At 43.1% G+C, this 17,444-nt stretch overlaps 1 pseudogene; it reads right to left on the reverse strand.

Moving 5' to 3' along the window:
- The window catches only part of LOC148903655 (uncharacterized), a 41,946-nt pseudogene extending 31,239 nt beyond the window's left edge, over positions 1-10,707 (reverse strand).
- Positions 10,708-17,444: the final 6,737 nt, after the last annotated feature.

The following is a 17,444-nucleotide window of genomic DNA, read 5'->3' on the forward strand; positions in this document are numbered from 1 at the left end:
AAGGTGATCTACTGTTAGTCATCAGTATTCATGGGAGCAAGATTATGACATGGTGCCCTCGGTTAATAGGCGGGATGCTCCCCAAGCTCCTTTAAAGCAAATTGAAAGAGAAACTTGAACCTTGCGTTGAATTATTCATGAGTGTTGACACCACGAGACTTTCTCAACATTCTTCAAAAGAGAAGAAGGTACAAAAAGGGGTCCTCCATGTCCATGTCGGAATAAATGCTCTGTGTGTGCACTTATATAAGTTATTCACCCCTAAGCTTCCAAAGTGAAATAAAAACGGTTTAAATTGATTTCTCACTATAATTGCTTTTCATCGGGTCTTTGTTTATGCCTTTTGAATTTTATGAAGAAAAAAATATGATGTAGTGCCCCTAGTGGAGATTGGTTGCACTACTTTGAGTTAATTAAATACCCTGTAACCTTGATCTGTATGGACCAATCAAGTGTGAAATTAATTTGCAAAGTCAGTCCTTTGTCAGGTGTCAATTTGAATGTGTGTGTCCGTGAGCGTGACTTGTACCCTGCCATCCGCAAATGTTTGCCTTCCTCTCCCATGACACTGAAACATTTTGGACAAAATTTCCCCCAGGAACCTTTGCTGGCTGGAAACCTGACATGAAATGGACGATGACTTTGGCACACGAGTGAGCGCAAAAAAAGTCAGGTGCATGCACTGCGCTGTGTCCGGTATAATCTGTTCAACTGTGTGAAGATGCTAATAGAGCTGGAAGATGCCCCTGGTTGTTTTTTTAAGGGCATGGGAGGTGGGATGTCAGCTATAACAATCACAATATATACATGTACGTATATACTGTATATATACGTATTTCCTCCCACATTCCAAAACCATGCACGGCAGGCTGATTGAATACTCTAAATTGAGTGTGAGAGTGACTGGTTGTTTGTCTCTGTGTGCCCTGCGATTAGCTGGCAACCTATTCAAGGTGTACCCTGCCTAGTGCCCTAAGACGGCTGGGTAAGGCTCCAGCACCCCACACAACCCTAATGAGGATAAAGCGGCCTGGAAAATTGTTGGATGGCTGTACGGCAACCTCGAACTGGCAACAAGGAAAGCGGCTACATCCAAATACCTCAGCGGGTGAGGAAAGTCCGAATAAGCGAGCTCAATGGCAAGGCAAGACCCGGCCAATGAACACCTATGCCTTGCCAGTGGTCAGATAACCTGCAAAAATAATAAGGTGGCCAAAGGAAGAGATTCAGACCACGGATGTTTAGGCCTGAAAGCTCCTAACCATGCATGGAGGGTTGCATCCCAAATCCAGCACCCTGAGACTGTACACAAGCCGTAATGAACGAGGTCGTGGACTCGTGAGTGTGAAAGCCACTATCCAGGATGAAACATCCAAGCTCCATGAATACATCAAAGAGAAGGCTCCAACGGATGATATACTCAGAGAATGTCTCAGACAATGGGGAACAGAGGATGAGGTGATGGAAGAGGGACAATCATGGGTGGAAAAGCCCCTCCACGGTAGGTACCACCAAACCAGAACTGAAGTGGCTGATCTCAAAAAGTCGTATCAGTGGCTCGAGAGTGCCGGCCTAAAGGACAGCACAGAGGCACTCATCCTGGCTGCTCAAGATCCGGCCTTGAGCACCGGAGTTGTGGAGGCACAGATATACCACACTAGGCAACCCAAGGTGTAGGTTGTGCAAAGAGGCACCCGAAGCAATCCTACACATAACTGCAGGGTGTAAGATGCTGGCAGGGAAAGCCTACATAGAGCGCCATAACCAGGTGGCTGGCATAGTCTACCGAAACATCTGTTCGGAGTATGGACTGGAAACCCCAAGGTCAAAATGGGAAACACCTCCAAAGGTGGTAAAGAATGAACGAGCAAAGATCCTGTGGGAGTTCCAGATACAGACTGACAAGATGGTAATGGCAAACCAACCAGATACTGTGGTCATAGATAAAGGGCAGAGGAAATCCGTTTTTGTGGATGTAGCTGTCCCAAGTGAAGGAAACATCAGAAAGAAGGAACACGAGAAACTAGAGAAAGAAGGTGACAGTCTTGCCTATGGTGGACGGAGCACTCGGGGCAGTGACGCCCAAAGTAGACGAGTGGCTTCCACTGATCCCGGAAACAACATTGGACCGATACTGCGCAGAACCCTCAAGCTCCCTGGCCTCTGTTAGGGGACCCAAGCTAAAATGGGGGTTTCACAGCACCTGAGGGTTGAGACGAGGATGTTTTTTTTTATATACAGTAATTTCCGGATTATAAAATGTGACTTTTGTCACAAGCTTTCATTTTATTTAACGATGCGGCCAATTTATGCATTTTTTCCAGTGGCTTCAAGGTAAGAGTGAAAAATGGCGAACGTATGTGCCGAAGAAGACGCAAGTTGACTGTAACTTTGCGTGTGAATCGTGCATTTAAAGTGGTCCTCTGAGTTGAAGGGGAGGCTTGGATGACCAGCAGCGAGAAATCATTGAACAAAACTGGCCGTTATGCGCAGAGCAACTTTTGCAGTCAGCCAGTGGATCCTGACAGCGAGCAGTGTGAAAAAAATCAACCATCACCAACAGTTTTCGAAAAGCCCGTCTGCTGTGTGATGGAGAGAACAGCTCGGGAGTGACTTAACCTCAGGATGAAAGTGACACTTAATGCGAAAATGAAAGAGAATGAGAGTGTGTGTGGCGAAGAATAGCTGATGCTATTCCAATTCGATACGCAGGAGGAAGACTTCCATGGTTTTCAGTTTATAGGAGGAAGATCAGGGTGGCTCTCACTGACTTGCTATGTTTTTTTAACCAGCCCTGCTAGTGACTGCTAAAGTATTTCTTCTGTATCTCAGTGACTCTGTATGTTTTTGTACCCAGACCTGTTGGTGAGTTGCGACTGTGTTTCTGCCGTGACTTACTTTCACCGGCAAGTTTATTTTTTTAACCAGCCGTGTTCGGGCTGTGCTACTACCGTAATGCTCATTGTGTTGCTGCCACGTAACAGGCGCTGTTTTGAAAAAAAAAAAAAGTTACGGTGTATCATTAAAACTTTGAAAACTTTTTCTGTGTACCATCTTTCTTTATAAACATGTGGCTTATAGACAGGTGTGGTTCATGTAGATATGTACAAAATGGCTTTTCCGTGGTCCTGGGTGAGGCTTATAATCAGGTGCACTCTTTAGTCCGGAAAATACGGTATACAGTATACCAATATGAATGGATAACTAACTCATGTGGGTCACCCCCCCCCAACCCCCTTGACGCAATTATCCCAAGCATTCGAGGTGAATTGTAGAGTGGCTGAAAGCATCCACACACATGACTCCACATCACTCACTCACGTCTCCGCCACCAGGATCCAAAATTGGAGCACAGAATTTCCCATTTTGATGTGCGTTTCCATAGAAACGCACATTCCCACATGGCACGAGATGGTGGATGTTGAAGATCAAAGAACATGCCGTGAAACACGACATGGCCCATCTGCACATCGAACCACCAAGCAAGCTGCCAGCTGAAAGTGATCCTAATATAGTGGGGAGTGAAAATAACAAAGTATCCACCCGGTGTCCGTTTTAACGAGACTCCGCCTCGCGTTTGAATTTGGCCACTTGCCGATTCCTGTTGTGGAATCGATTTTGGAAGGCTTCCTATTCTGGCGCCGACGAGCAACATCAAAGTGGACCCCCACTCCCCAGAATGTGGAACACGGAAACTCTCGGCCACCATTTTGACCCACTTTACCTGAACGATGGCAAGACGTGGTGAACATCTGCGCCACGTCCTTTGGTTGACTGTATGAATGGCATTCGGAATGCTAATCAGTCATTTTGTTTTGTAGGGAATATGACGACATTGTACAAGCTCTCTCTCTCTTCTTCTCTCTCTCTTCTTCTCTCTCTTTCTCTCTCTCTCTCTCTCTCTCTCTCTCTCTCTCTCGGAACTGCACCCCCCCACCTACCCATCATCAGTCGCTGCCTCTCTTTTCCTTTCAGTGCCTTTTTTATTGCCTGCTGCCTTATCTGGCTTCCTGTTATTCATCTCTTCTCTTGTTTTTGTAATGGCTTTGTCTTTCTCTTCCACTCCCGGTGGTGCTTTCTCCCTTTTACTGTCATATCTTATTGGTTGCTCTGTTTTCATCTCTCTATTTCTCTCTCTCTCTCTCTCAATCCGTTTCAGACCTTTTTTTGTCTTCCGCGCTCTTTCTTTCTCTCTCCCCTGCTGTCCAGTGTTCCTTCTTTCTCTTCTCACTTTGTCTTACTCTGTCACTCCTGTTTCGCTCCCCTACCCATTTTTAATGCTCCTCCTTTTCTTCTGTCTATGACTATTGTGTCATTCCTCTAAACATTTGAGGCAGACGGTAACCCCACTCTCAGAGGTTTCCTCCTCAGGGTTTATTTATTTATTTATTTTGTGGGGGGGTGCTCAGAGACCGTCGACGTGATTTCCACCTTTGTTCGAAATTGGTTAGATCTAAATCAAAGCCATGTCAGGAAACGTGTCAAAATGTTTGGTGCTGTGAAATGAACCAACTCAACGAGATTTGTTCCATGGCATCTCTTCCTCTTTCCTTTTTTTATGTGCATTGTAACAAAGAGCTATATTTCAAAATAATGCGCTGACTGTGGGGGTTTAGCTCTCCAGATGCTTTTCATTATCCGAGCGCTTGAACTAAAAATAGCACCAAACGTGTTTGTGCAGTAAACGCTGACTCGGATTTTGACCAAAATGAATGTAGCGTGTCAGAAGTTACGGTTTGTAACTACTTGCACCGCGCAACCAGACAACTGACAGATGTCTGGTTGCAGTGACGTGCAGTCAGGGGAGGCAGGTGAGGCACAGCCCGTCATCTCTCATCATGGAAATATCAAATGACAGTTCACTGTTGAAAATAAATTCAACAGTTATATTTATTTAGTGATTTGTACTTTAACGGTCTTTTCCATTTAACTTCACCATTTTTGGATTTTTTTTCAAAATCGCTGAATTTTCACATTTACCGTTCAAATACGGCGGCTCGGTAGTTGAGTGGTTAGCACAACGGCTTCACAGTGCAGAGGTCGCCGGTTCGCGTCCCGGTCCGGCCTCCCTGTGTGGAGTTTGCATGTTCTCCCCGGACCCGCGTGGGTTTTCTCCGGGTCCTCCGGTTTCCTCCCACACTCCAAAAACATGCATGGCAGGCAGATTGACCACTCCAAATTGTCCCTAGGTGTGAGTGTGAGAGTGACTGTTGTACGTATTTGTGTGCCCTGCGATTGGCTGGCAACCAATTCAGGGAATCCCCGCCTCGTGCCCGAAGACAGCTGAGATAGGCTCCAGCACCCCCCGCTCCCTAATGAGGAATAAGCGGTACGGAAAATGGATGGATGGACCGTTCAAATACAGTGAGACATCAACTTACGAACGCCTTATAATACGAACTTTTCATCATACGAATGTCAAATTTATGAAAATTAAGCCTTATAATAAGCACTATTTTCATAATACACACCCACCACGGCCGGTCCATGAAGCACACGACCGAACAGCGCTCCAGCCGGCGCTACTTTCCATACCCCTTCTCATTGAATGCACACGTCGATCGCCTACTTGGAGCTTTTTGCTGATAATTTTACTATTATGGGACCGGAAAATAAACATCACAGGCTCGTGTTCAGCCTCAGTTCAAATGTGGTGCGTTACGATGAATAAATTGAAGAAACTACCAGCCGTACACGTCTACTCTGCTCTGTTTGTTTGTCATCCAAGACTTAGGGTGCGTTCAGGTTCGAGAATAGCGCACGACGTTTTATGACTCTAGGCTGTTTGGAAAGCATTGTCTAACTGAATGAGCGGTGACAAACACTTGCCAACGTGTTTGTGTTGCTACACTTGAACGCAACCCCCCTGCGATAGAAGTGATTGTGATTGACTAAAGGGTAGAGTCATGTGTCATGGTAAGCCAATCAGAGCTAGTGTTTTCACACACACCGGAACAGTGTGTCAATAGTCACGCTAAATTGTCATGTGCGAGTTGACAGCTCGGGTGTGGCTGCCGCTCACGACACTTCAATTTCATTTCATTTCAGCGAGTCACTGTCACCTCACCAGTGACATGATTACGACGAAAGTACATCGCTATGTCCTGTGCTCCAAAAGTTTGCTTGTGCTCCAAAAGTTTGCTTTGCACGAGGTGATTGTTAGACGCGAGTGTGCCATTTTATTCGCCACGCCCGCCTTCTTTTGTCGCGTTTTATTCCGCGTCCGTGGAATCATCAGACTCGCGCCTTTTGTTGTCATAAAATCTCTGCCAGCACCTACGGGACTCGAAGTGAATGCAGATGACATCGAGGAGCTTGTTACTGACCATAATGAGGTCATCAACACAGAGAATTTGATTTGCCTTCAAGAGGACAAGCAGAAGCAGGCCATTCAACAGTTGATGTGCAGGCTTTTATTGAACAGTTCCATTCAGAAAAGGCTAGAAGAATCATCAACATGATGAATGATAATGTGATGCCTCAGTTTCGTAAGACCTTACAAGTCAGAAAGCAACAGGTGTCAATTAAGAGCCATCAATGACCATCACAAATATAAATAAAGTGACTTTATTATACAGTGCAGTGTATTTCTTTCATTGCAAAACAATAGCACATTTATTATACATAGGATAAGGTAGGTTGTGTGTAGTTTTAAGGCTTGTCCAGTTGAAAAGTATATTTTATGGAAACCCGGGAACGGATTATTCCCATTTTAATGGTTTCCTATGGGAATTTTTTTTTGAGATACACACGTTTCGCCTTACACACTCTGTCTGGGAACCAATTAAGTTCGTACGTTGAGGTCTCACTGTACTAAGTGGAGACGGTGCGGCAGCAGCCGGCTGAGCCGCACCATGGATTGCGCAATCACTATGTTACGGTTTACGAGGTGGTGATGGCAGTTGTGGATCCCAAAAAGCAGGCAGGAGGGAGCCGCTGGTTGTATTTGAGAAGTTGTATTAAAAAAGTAAACAGGAACAAAATCTAACATGTTAAAATCATTTGAACAGAACAATACAAAGTATCAAAAGAAAAACCAACTGTAAAAGTCTGCCAAGATGAAACAAACACATGCACAGCATACAATGCATACACAATGTAAACAATTGCATACAACATACAACAATGACCCGACAGCGAATGGTCGTGCCGGGAGTCCTTTTGAGTGTCACTGATTGGGAACGACCAGCACCTGCGAGGTGCAGCAGGCAGGGCTGACAGCGCTACCCGTTGGTCGCCAACCGGATCAGGACAAAAGTCTGCCAAGATGATACGTGCCTGGATTCCTTTTTTTCTTTGCTACAGTTTGTATACAGTCTATAAAGAATGCTGACATGACATTTTAAACAAAACACGTTAACTGTTGCCAATCAAATGGTGAATAAGCTACTCTGTGGAGTTCATATGTTTATAAATCTGACTGTGATGACGTCAGTGCCTCCCCAGCCATGAACCTCACCGCACGTCACTGTCTGGTTGTAATCAGTTATTACAGTCAAGTAATTAAAAGAAAAAAAACAGACAAAATGTGACAAAGCCAAAATGCCTGCAAATCATGAAACAGCAAAAATAGCGTCAATGAAAACAACTGCGGCATGAAAAAAAATCGACTACAATACAAATGAGCATGATGTTGAATAAATTAACAAGCAAGTCAATAAAAATTAATAGCTAAATAGCAAAATAAATAAATAAGCAAACACATATATACAAAAAGAATTTTATAATCATATAAATATATAAATAAATACACGAAAACAAAATGAAAAGCTAAATAAATAATAAATGACTAAATATATAAATACATAAATATATAAGTTAATAAAATGAATTGCTAAAAATAAATAGCTAAATAAATAAATAGCTAAATAAATACATACATAAATAAACAAAGAAATAAATAAATGCATAAATCGCTACATAAATTAATAAATAAAGCTAAATAAATAAAGACATAATTAAACAAATACACACTGAAAAAAGATAAACAAACAAACATATAAATAAATAAATACATAAATAAATAAATGCATAAATAAATAAATAAATAAGCAAACGGGTTAATCCCTGACCTGCTAATGTCATAGAGTGATGGCCGTTGGACGTGCGGCGTCATTGTGGGACAGGTGGCGGCGGACAAAAAAAAAAAAAAAACAATCGTGACAATTTCAGTGGAGATTCTTTTTTGACATGTTTATTTTGTGACGTGCAGTGAGATTCTTTTCACCAATATAATATTTACTTTTGTTCAAGGAAGGACGAGAAACACACGATCCGCCATCTTGTGATCACTTACAATGTTCAAGTGTCAAAGTATCACCCGTCCCTGGTGTCACTTTTGTCACTTCAAAGTCACTCGAACACGACACTTGGTCATGCTGAATAGCGGACCCGTCGATTAACCTCCCCCGGCGGGCTCCTCGGGCCCCCTGGCCAGACGCCGGCTACATTTATTGGATCTGACAAAGACTTTGAGAGAAGCTGTTTAGCCATTTCAAACAAGTGTGCTCGCTGTCGAGAAGAAGAATTGCCCTCTTATCATCCGGGGACACTCGGCAAACAGACACAACATGAGATCGGCGGCCTCATCACTCATCATGCAGCCGATGGAGACGTCTCGTGCTGTCATAGGCCGCTTGGGTCGTTTGCCTTCAAGGCAATTCATGGTGGGGACATTTCTTGGAATTATCCTTTTTTTCCCTGTCATATTTTCCAATGGAAGATGGACCGTTGGGATTAGTGGTCCTCATGCGATATTTTGTTGCAATAAATAAATAAATAAATAAATAAATAAATAAATAAATAAATAAAATATTAATAAATAGATACGGGACGTACAACTTTTACATCTGGCATAAAACTTTCAAAACGTCTCGGCCCGAGTGGCCGACAACTTCTCTAAGAAAAAATACGTGAACTTTTTCAAATCAACCGTTTGTTTCATTCAATCACTCAAAAGCTACAAGCAAACCACTACAAACCACATGGACTCCTCTTTCTTAGCGCCTTTCAAAACTCTCAAGTACATTTTTCAGTCAAGGTGTAGCCTGTTTCGTGCTTCGGACTACACCATGACTGAAAAGTGTGCAACGCAACGCAAACATTGCATTGTGCACCATGACGACAAACAACTGGTGCAAAATCTTCAGCAAGGGATATTTACCATAAATGAAGCAAGGGAGCATTTGGAGTAGGTACTTCCTCAATTTAAAAAAATAATTTATACTTTGCGGCAATGTTTTTTTATTTACGATTAGTCTTATTGTTTTTCAAGTTGTGAAAAATGGGGCAGGCAAGTTTATGGCCGGGCAGGCAACTTTTCAGAGTTGTCTGCCCGGGTGTACGCTAACTTTTTGTCATGAGTTTCAGACACTGATATAGTAATCAATTTGTGTATATGAAAAAATCCTCGTCTCACCCCGTTGGGTGGTGTCCGTCCCCCATTTTTTAGCTCGGGTTCTCTACCAGAGGCCAGGAAGCTTGAGGGTTCTGCGAAATATCTGTCCTCTTCTCAGAGATATCCAATGCTGTTCCCGGGATCTGTTGCAAACACTCGTCGAGTATAGTGGTCACTGCCCCGACCACCACAGGCACAACTGTCACCTTTACCTTCCAGGCTCTCTCCAGCTCCTCTCTGAGCCCTTGGTATTTCTCGAGTTTCTCATGTTCCTTCTTTCTGATGTTTCCATCACCCGGGACCGCTACATCCACGACAACGGCTTTCCTCTGCCCTTTACCTATGACCACGATATCTGGTTGGTTGGCCATTACCATCTTCTCAGTCTGTATCGGGAACGCCCACAGGATTTTTGCTCATTCATTCTCTACCACCTTTGGAGGTATTTCCTAATTTGGCCTTGGGGTTTCCAGTCCATACTACGCACAGATGTTTCGGGAGACTATGCCAGCCACATGGTTATGGCACTCCATGGAGGCTTTCCCTGCCAGCATCTTACACCCTGCAGTTATGTGTTGGATTATCTCAGGTGCTTCCTTGCACAACCTACACGTTGGGTCTTGCCTGGTGTGGTATATCCGTGCCTCTATGGCTCTGGTGTTCAGGGCCTGCTCTTGAGCGGCCAGGATGAGTGCCTCTGTGCTGTCCTTTAGGCCAGCCCTTTCTAGCCACTGATAGGACTTCTTGAGATCAGCCAATTCAGTTACAGTTCGGTGGTACATTCCGTGTAAGGGCTTCTCCTCCCATGATTGTCCCTCTTCCAGCACCTTATCCTCTGTTCCCCATTGTCTGAGACAGTCTCTGAGTACATCATCCATTGGAGCCTTGTTGGAGCCTTCTTTGATGTATTCATGGATATTAGATGTTTCATCCTGGGCACGGCTTTGTACAGTCTCAGGGTCCTGGATTTGAGATGGAACCCTCCATGCATGGTGAGGAGCTTTCGGGTCTTAACATCCTTGGTCTAAATCTCTTTCTTTGGCCACCTTATTATTCCAGCAGGGTATCTGATCACTGGCATGGCATAGCTAAATGAAATTTAGGACTTGCCTCACCCGCTGGAGGTATTTGGTCATAGTTTCTTTCCCTGTTGCTAGTTCGAGGTTGCCATTGGCTTGTGGTATACCGAGGTACTTGTAGCTGTTTTCAATGTCTGCTATTGTTCCTTCAGGGAGTGAGACCCCTTCAGTGTGAACTACCTTGTCCCTCTTAGTCACCATCCGACTACATTTCTCCAGCCCGAATGACATCCCGATATCACTGCTGTAGATCCTGGTTGTGTGGATCAGGGAGTCTATGTCCCTTTCACTCTTAGCATACAGCTTTATGTCATCCATGTAGAGGAGGATACTGATCGTAGCTCCATTTCTGAGGCGGTATCCATAGCCTGTCTTGGCGATTATCTGGCTGAGGGGGTTCAGTCCTATGCAGAACAGCAGTGGGGAGAGTGCATTACCTTGGTATATGCCACATTTGATCGGCACTTGTGTTAATGGCTTGCCATCGGCTTCAAGTGTCGTTTTCCACATCCTCATCGAGTTTGCAACGAAGGCTCTTAAGGTCCTGTTGACCTTATACAACTCTAAGCATCCAATGATCCATTTGTGTGGCATCGAGTCATAGGCTTTCCTGTAATCAATCCAGGCTGTTCACAGGTTGGTATGTCGGGACCTACAGTCTTGTGCGACTGTTCTGTCAACCAGCAGCTGATGTTTGGCACCGCTAGTATCTCTACCGATGCCTTTCTGTGCTTTGCTCTTGTCTTGATCCATGTGTTCACTTATCTTAACCGCAATGATGCCTGACATGAGCTTCCATGTTGTGAAGAGACAGGTTATTGGCTGATAGTTGGAAGGAACTGCACCCTTTGAGGAATCCTTCATGATCAGGATTGTTCGCCCTTTGGTTAGCCATTCTGGGAGAGTCCCATCCATAACTAACTGGTTCATTTGTGCTGCTAGGCACTCGTGGATTGTTGTGAGTTTCTTCAGCCAGGAGGTGTGGACCATATATATATACAGTATAACTAGTTTTCGCGGACGAACCAAACCACACGGTCGTGGGGGCCACGAGAAGCTGACACACACTCACGGCATACCAGTTCATCACCCCCTTTCTTTGAGTGTGGACGTGGTTTGTGTTTGATAGACATTTTGGACCATATTGAGTGTACTTTTGCTATTAGGGACCGAAAAAGACTCCACCACAGGCTAGTGTTTAGCCTAAGAAGACATTAAAGAAAACTACGATCAAGCAGAAGAAGGCGATCATTGAAAAACACGAATGAGGTGTGCGTTTGTGTAACTTAGCGTCCCAGTACCAGTATGCAAAGTCTGGGCTTGTCTTCAGAACAAGGAAGCTATTAAGGGTGTATGTGTGGCCAAGGATGTTTCTGTGTTGTCTCAGCAAGGCCCTCAGGCAATAGATAAGGTGGAAAAACTTCTGTTGATTTGGATTAATGAAAAGCAGCTAGCAGGGGACATTGTGAGTGAGGGTATTATCGCCGAGAAAGCACCTTCGAAACAGTAACTCCCTCCCTTCCTCCTCCTCCCATTCCATTCAATCAAGCGATCAACTTCCGTCATAAAGGTAAATAAAACAATTGTATTATTACAGTTTATTTCTTTAATTGATGTTTGGACTGGAGAAAGTGCCACTGACGAAAAGACAGGAAGCGGAGCTGGAGGTAGCAGAGCTGAAGACGTTGAGGTTTTCTTTGGGAGTGACCAGGTTGTATAGGATCGGGAATGAGTACATTAGAGGGACAACTCATATGAGAGGCTTTGGAGAGAAAGTCAGAGAGGCCAGACTGAGATGGTTTGGACATGTCCAGAGGAGAGAGAGTGACTATATCGGGAGAAGGATGCTGAGCCTTGAGGAACCGAGAGGAAGACCGAAGAGGAGATTTATGGATGTGGTCAGAGAGGACATGAAGGTAGCTGGTGTGAGAGAAGAGGATGCACAAAACCGGGATAGATGGAGGACATTGATACGCTGTGGCGACCCCTGAAGGGACAAGCCGAAAGGAAAAGAAGAAGACGAGTTTATTTCTTTAATTACAATACAATAGCTCATTTATTATACATAAAATATTGTATATTTTTGTGTAGTTTTAAGGCTTATTTAGTAGAAAATTGTGTTTTATGGGTACATGGGAACGGATTATTCTCATTTTAATGTTTTCTTAAGGGAAATAAATGTTTGGAAGACGAACATTTCGCCTTACACACGCTTTCTGGGAACCAATTATGTTTGTGAGCTGAAGTATCGCTGTATATGGGAAATGTAGTTCGCTTAGTCGTCAACGTGTAACTGTCGTAATTGTATGTTGTACATTTTTTTTAAAGTATGGTTATCTATTGAAATATTTCATTTTTTGGGGGGGGGGTTTATATCTTGAATTTGTAAAAAATATATAGATTAATTTATTTTGCAACCATGAAGAGTTCCGTGAATGTGCATATGAATGTGCATTTTGCTTGCGTACCTCTAAAAAAGTTAACCACTGCTCTAAAAGTTTGTGGAGAACGGCGATGGAGCGGTTAGCACATCTGCCTCATGGTCAATTTGAATCTCACAATCATAATCGGACAATCATAATAACAGGATGAGGCGATTATTCTGGACATTTGATTTTCACAGTCATAACCTTCCTCTGAGGGAAACCGCAACGTGGTCATGAGCCGCAGGTGGGAATGAGTTTGACACCTCTGACTTAGCATTCATAAGCGTGCAGGAAATCCTTCTGCTGACTTGGATGCTCGGCAAAAGGAATACATTGGTTTGCTATAAACTGCAAGAAATAGAGTTGGGGTCAGCGTTTGCCAGATGGCTATGCCACAATTCGCCATGTAGCACAACTGATAGCCTACCAAAATCATTTTGCGTAACTACATCTGCAACAGCTGCTAAATACATGATATATGTTAGAATATAATTCCTGAAAATGTGCATAAATTGAAAACCACATAGCGCTCAGTTGGCCGTTGAACTGTTTGGATTTAGTTTTTGTTTTTTGTTTATATATATATATATATATATATATATATATATATATATATATATATATATATATATATATATATATATATATATACTGTTTGGATTTAGTTTTTGTTTTTTGTTTATATATATATATATATATATATATATATATACTGTTTGGATTTAGTTTTTGTTTTTTGTTTATATATATATATATATATATATATATATATATATATATATATATATATATATAGGATTTATATTAGACTTTATATTGGACTTTATTTGAAATATGAGCATGATGTCGTTCAACGGCGTTTGCGTTTGAGAGCAGAGACAATGACTTGATTTTTAATACTTGTTTTATACTGTTTTTTAAACACTAATTAATTTAACCACTTTACTGAAGAGATGAATTAAGAATCATATTGAAATTAAAGAATATATCCTATGTCTGTTTTGGGTCTCACCGCTCCAGCATAAGGCCACACGCACGCAGTGCTGGGTTGGGAGGGGGTTGTGGTTCATTGCGTGTGTCTCAATTGCTTCTAAACGCGTCCCACTGCCATTAGATGATATAAAATCAACTGTGTATTGTATGTATGAAGACAAACAGTAAATAGAGCAATGTGACATTTTGGCAACTTAGGGTTTATTTTTTTTTTATTGAAAGGTGAATCCCCACAGCGGTTTTTGGTATCACCCCCAGTGTGGGAAGCCAAACCGCTGACTCCATCCGTTACGCAGCCGCGCCACGCGTCATCAAATACCAGGACCCAAAGAGATGACTTTGCAGAAAACACCGAAATTCCCAAATGTTCCACTGGATCGACACTCGCACACACACCCCCAACCCTATGAATCAAATCCATAAAAATACAAATAAACAAGTGAGCCGTAAATACAACTTCATACATACCCGAAGGTATTAACAGGAAACAGCTGGCACGTGTCTGCTTTGAGGTCGAAGAGCTGAAAATGTGTCAGTAAACATGCACGGAAGGTGCACACTGGGCTGCTATTCTTGACGGCTTCTCTTCATATGCCAGATGGGTTTCAAGCGCATCGGAAAGATTTATGATCGCAACGCAGGCTGCGCGGTGATGGAGTGGTGAGCACGTCTGCCTCACCGTTCTGAAGAGTCGGAGATTGAATTTGGACTGGGGGGGGGTGTATAGCTTCATGATCTCCCTGACGTGGCTTTTCGTGAGGTTGAATTTTGTCTTTCATTTATTCAAGCAAATTCAAGCACACCCGCGGGCAATTTCAATGAAGTACAATGAGACTTCCTGAGGCTGCTAAAGAAGCATGGCCTGCCACAGAAGGTGCTGCAACATTTCTACACGGCTGTCATCGAATCCATCCAGAAAAAGACTGGAGCGCTTTGTCAAGCGGGCCAGTTCTGTCGTGGGCTGCTCGCTGGACTCTCTAGAGGAGGTGGGCAACAGACGGACGCTAGCTAAACTAAAAGCTATGACGGACAGCCCCTCCCACCCCCTCCTGCCCATCCTGACAGCTCTGGGTAGCTCCTTTAGCCAGAGACTATTACACCCGCGCTGCAAGAAGGAGAGGTACCGCCGCTCGTTCCTACCGACTGCTGTCAGGCTTCACAATTCCCAATGATCACATGTGAAAAAAAAAAAAAAAAAAAACTGGACACTTGTAAATATGGGTTGTTGCAATATATCTAAATGCATCTCTTGATTCTGCACTATGTACAGTCTTGTTTATAGAACGGTTTTTGCACATCTACATTTGCACAGTATACAGTTGACATTTTTATTTTGTTATGCTTAGAATATCTTGTTTTCTATCCTTTCACTCCCACCCCAACCCATCATCAACAAATTCTCAAAAAAAGACTTTATCAACATCGCAGGGATAATACTAGTGGGCCTCAATCGGCAGTACATTTGCACCTAAAAGCGACTAACCACTCATTTGACGACAATGAGGTTAAAATCTTAGCGAAAGAACATAGATGGTTTGAAAGGGGGGTAAAAGAGGCGATTCTTATAAAACAACAAAATCCTTCATTAAACCGGTCTGGTGGTGTGAGGTTCAATTTGGATCGTTCATACAATAGCCTGCTCAGGCAAAACAGGGTAGGCAACTTTCGCAATGCTGATGAGGGTCGTTATGCTGATGAGGTGATACCGGGGGGAGTGGGTGTAATAGGCCAATCGTTAGTCAGGAATGTAGGAACAATCAGTGGGGCCACAGGGGGGGGTCCCGCGCCTCCCCCAACCTGAGAGTAGGGACCTATCATAGCTGTTTCCGGCGCCACCAGGTCTGGACATTAGGGATATATAAATGGGGCCGATACGACCAGTCAGACTTTAGTTCGCTGACGAAGCCTCTTGGATAGGAGGCGAAACGTCCGAAACCTTCACTTTTGTACAGATGACGGCTGAAGAAACCTTCTCATCGATTGATTATAATGAGACATGTTTTGGTTTTCGAACAACTCAATTATTAAACATGTTTCTGGAACGGATTATGTTCAAAAACCCAGGTTTGACTGTAATTTGATTCATTAATTCTTTGGACATTTTAAAAGGGAAATCTGGAAATGGCAATCACATTCAGTCAATTTAAATTGTGATGAGGAGTTGTAACTATTGCACATGGTGCAAGATGTTCAATGTTTCGACAGGTTTAGATTCATATTTGTATCAATAACAAAATTGCTTCAAACATAAATATTGGTACTGATATTTAGTCCAATGAACAATTTCAATCTGTATGTCATAAATATTGTCAGCAGATAGAAAATAATGTTTTTAATGTAGCTAAATACCATTTGTAACTCAGAATAAAATAGACTAGACGGGGTGATAGATCATATCTAAAAAGGACATTGTTCAATATTCTAAATAGTACTTTTTACTTTGTACCGCGGTGATTTATTTTTCCGCCCGTGCTTGTATTTTGAAGGTGTTTTGCATTTGATTTTCTGCCACGATGCCCGTGGGTGGTCTGAAACACAAGCCATGTAATGAGTTGACTTTGGTCTGTAAGTAATGAATGCATGATGAATTTTCCCAGGAATCAGGCTGAAAGTCAACTCACATGTTCAACGACAAGGCCCGACGAGCTTTGACAAGTCACAAATCCTATGTGCACAAATGACATGGTTTAATGCACAGGTGTCAAAGTCAAGGCTCTGGGGCTAAATTGGGTCCACCACATCATTTTATTCGTCCCGTGAAAGAAAATCAAGCATGTCAACGTCCATGATACTAACTGAAGTCCAACCCAAAAGTTCAAATTGAGCAGGTCAGGTCCGGTTCATGTCTTTTTTTTCATTCCTGCGTTTAATTTTGGCCCTGACATTGTAACTTGATACTAGACTCAGCAACTAAAATAATATTTCCCAAAATATGAGTAACACTGTTTCGTACTTTGTTGTGGCCGGAATATAATCTAAAACTGTACCGTGTTGCTTTCGTACAGTGTTGGCTCCAACGCTGAGCGGACTGCCTTGAATAGTTTTCTGACAGAAGATAACCGGTGTCACAGGCCCGCTGCGAGGACCATCTGGCTGCTTCCTTCCATTTTGGCAGCGCATGCGTTGGCTTCTTCTCAGCCACCCATGATAAGGACTCCACGTGGCCAGGCAGACGGTTCGTGTCTCGAGACTGCAAGTTGTCTTGTCACCACAAGACTTACAGGCAAACTATAGCTACCGTTCCTCATCAATCGATTGCTGTATCTTGACCGTTTTGTTGTCTTTTTCCCTTCCGGGAATTTTTACATCTTCGCACCATTAGACCGCGTGTGCGGTCATAATTAATGCCAATTTGCAGTTGGCCGTTGGCATTGGTGTTCATATTGCGAAGTTACGTCGTTGCTGCGTGTGGTGTATTCAATGACACTTCGTAAACGGGATAACTTTGTGTCTTTTACCTTGGTGAGTTACAAAATCCACAGTGGCGTGCCGTGCATGTCACTTCTAGGTCTTCAGTAGTGCTACGTCTGAATCAATCAGCTGTGAGTG

The sequence above is a fragment of the Hippocampus bargibanti genome, linkage group LG01 (genome assembly GCF_051943395.1).
Source record: "Hippocampus bargibanti isolate YZ-2025 linkage group LG01, ASM5194339v1, whole genome shotgun sequence".
In the NCBI taxonomy this organism is placed as follows: Eukaryota; Metazoa; Chordata; class Actinopteri; order Syngnathiformes; family Syngnathidae; genus Hippocampus; species Hippocampus bargibanti.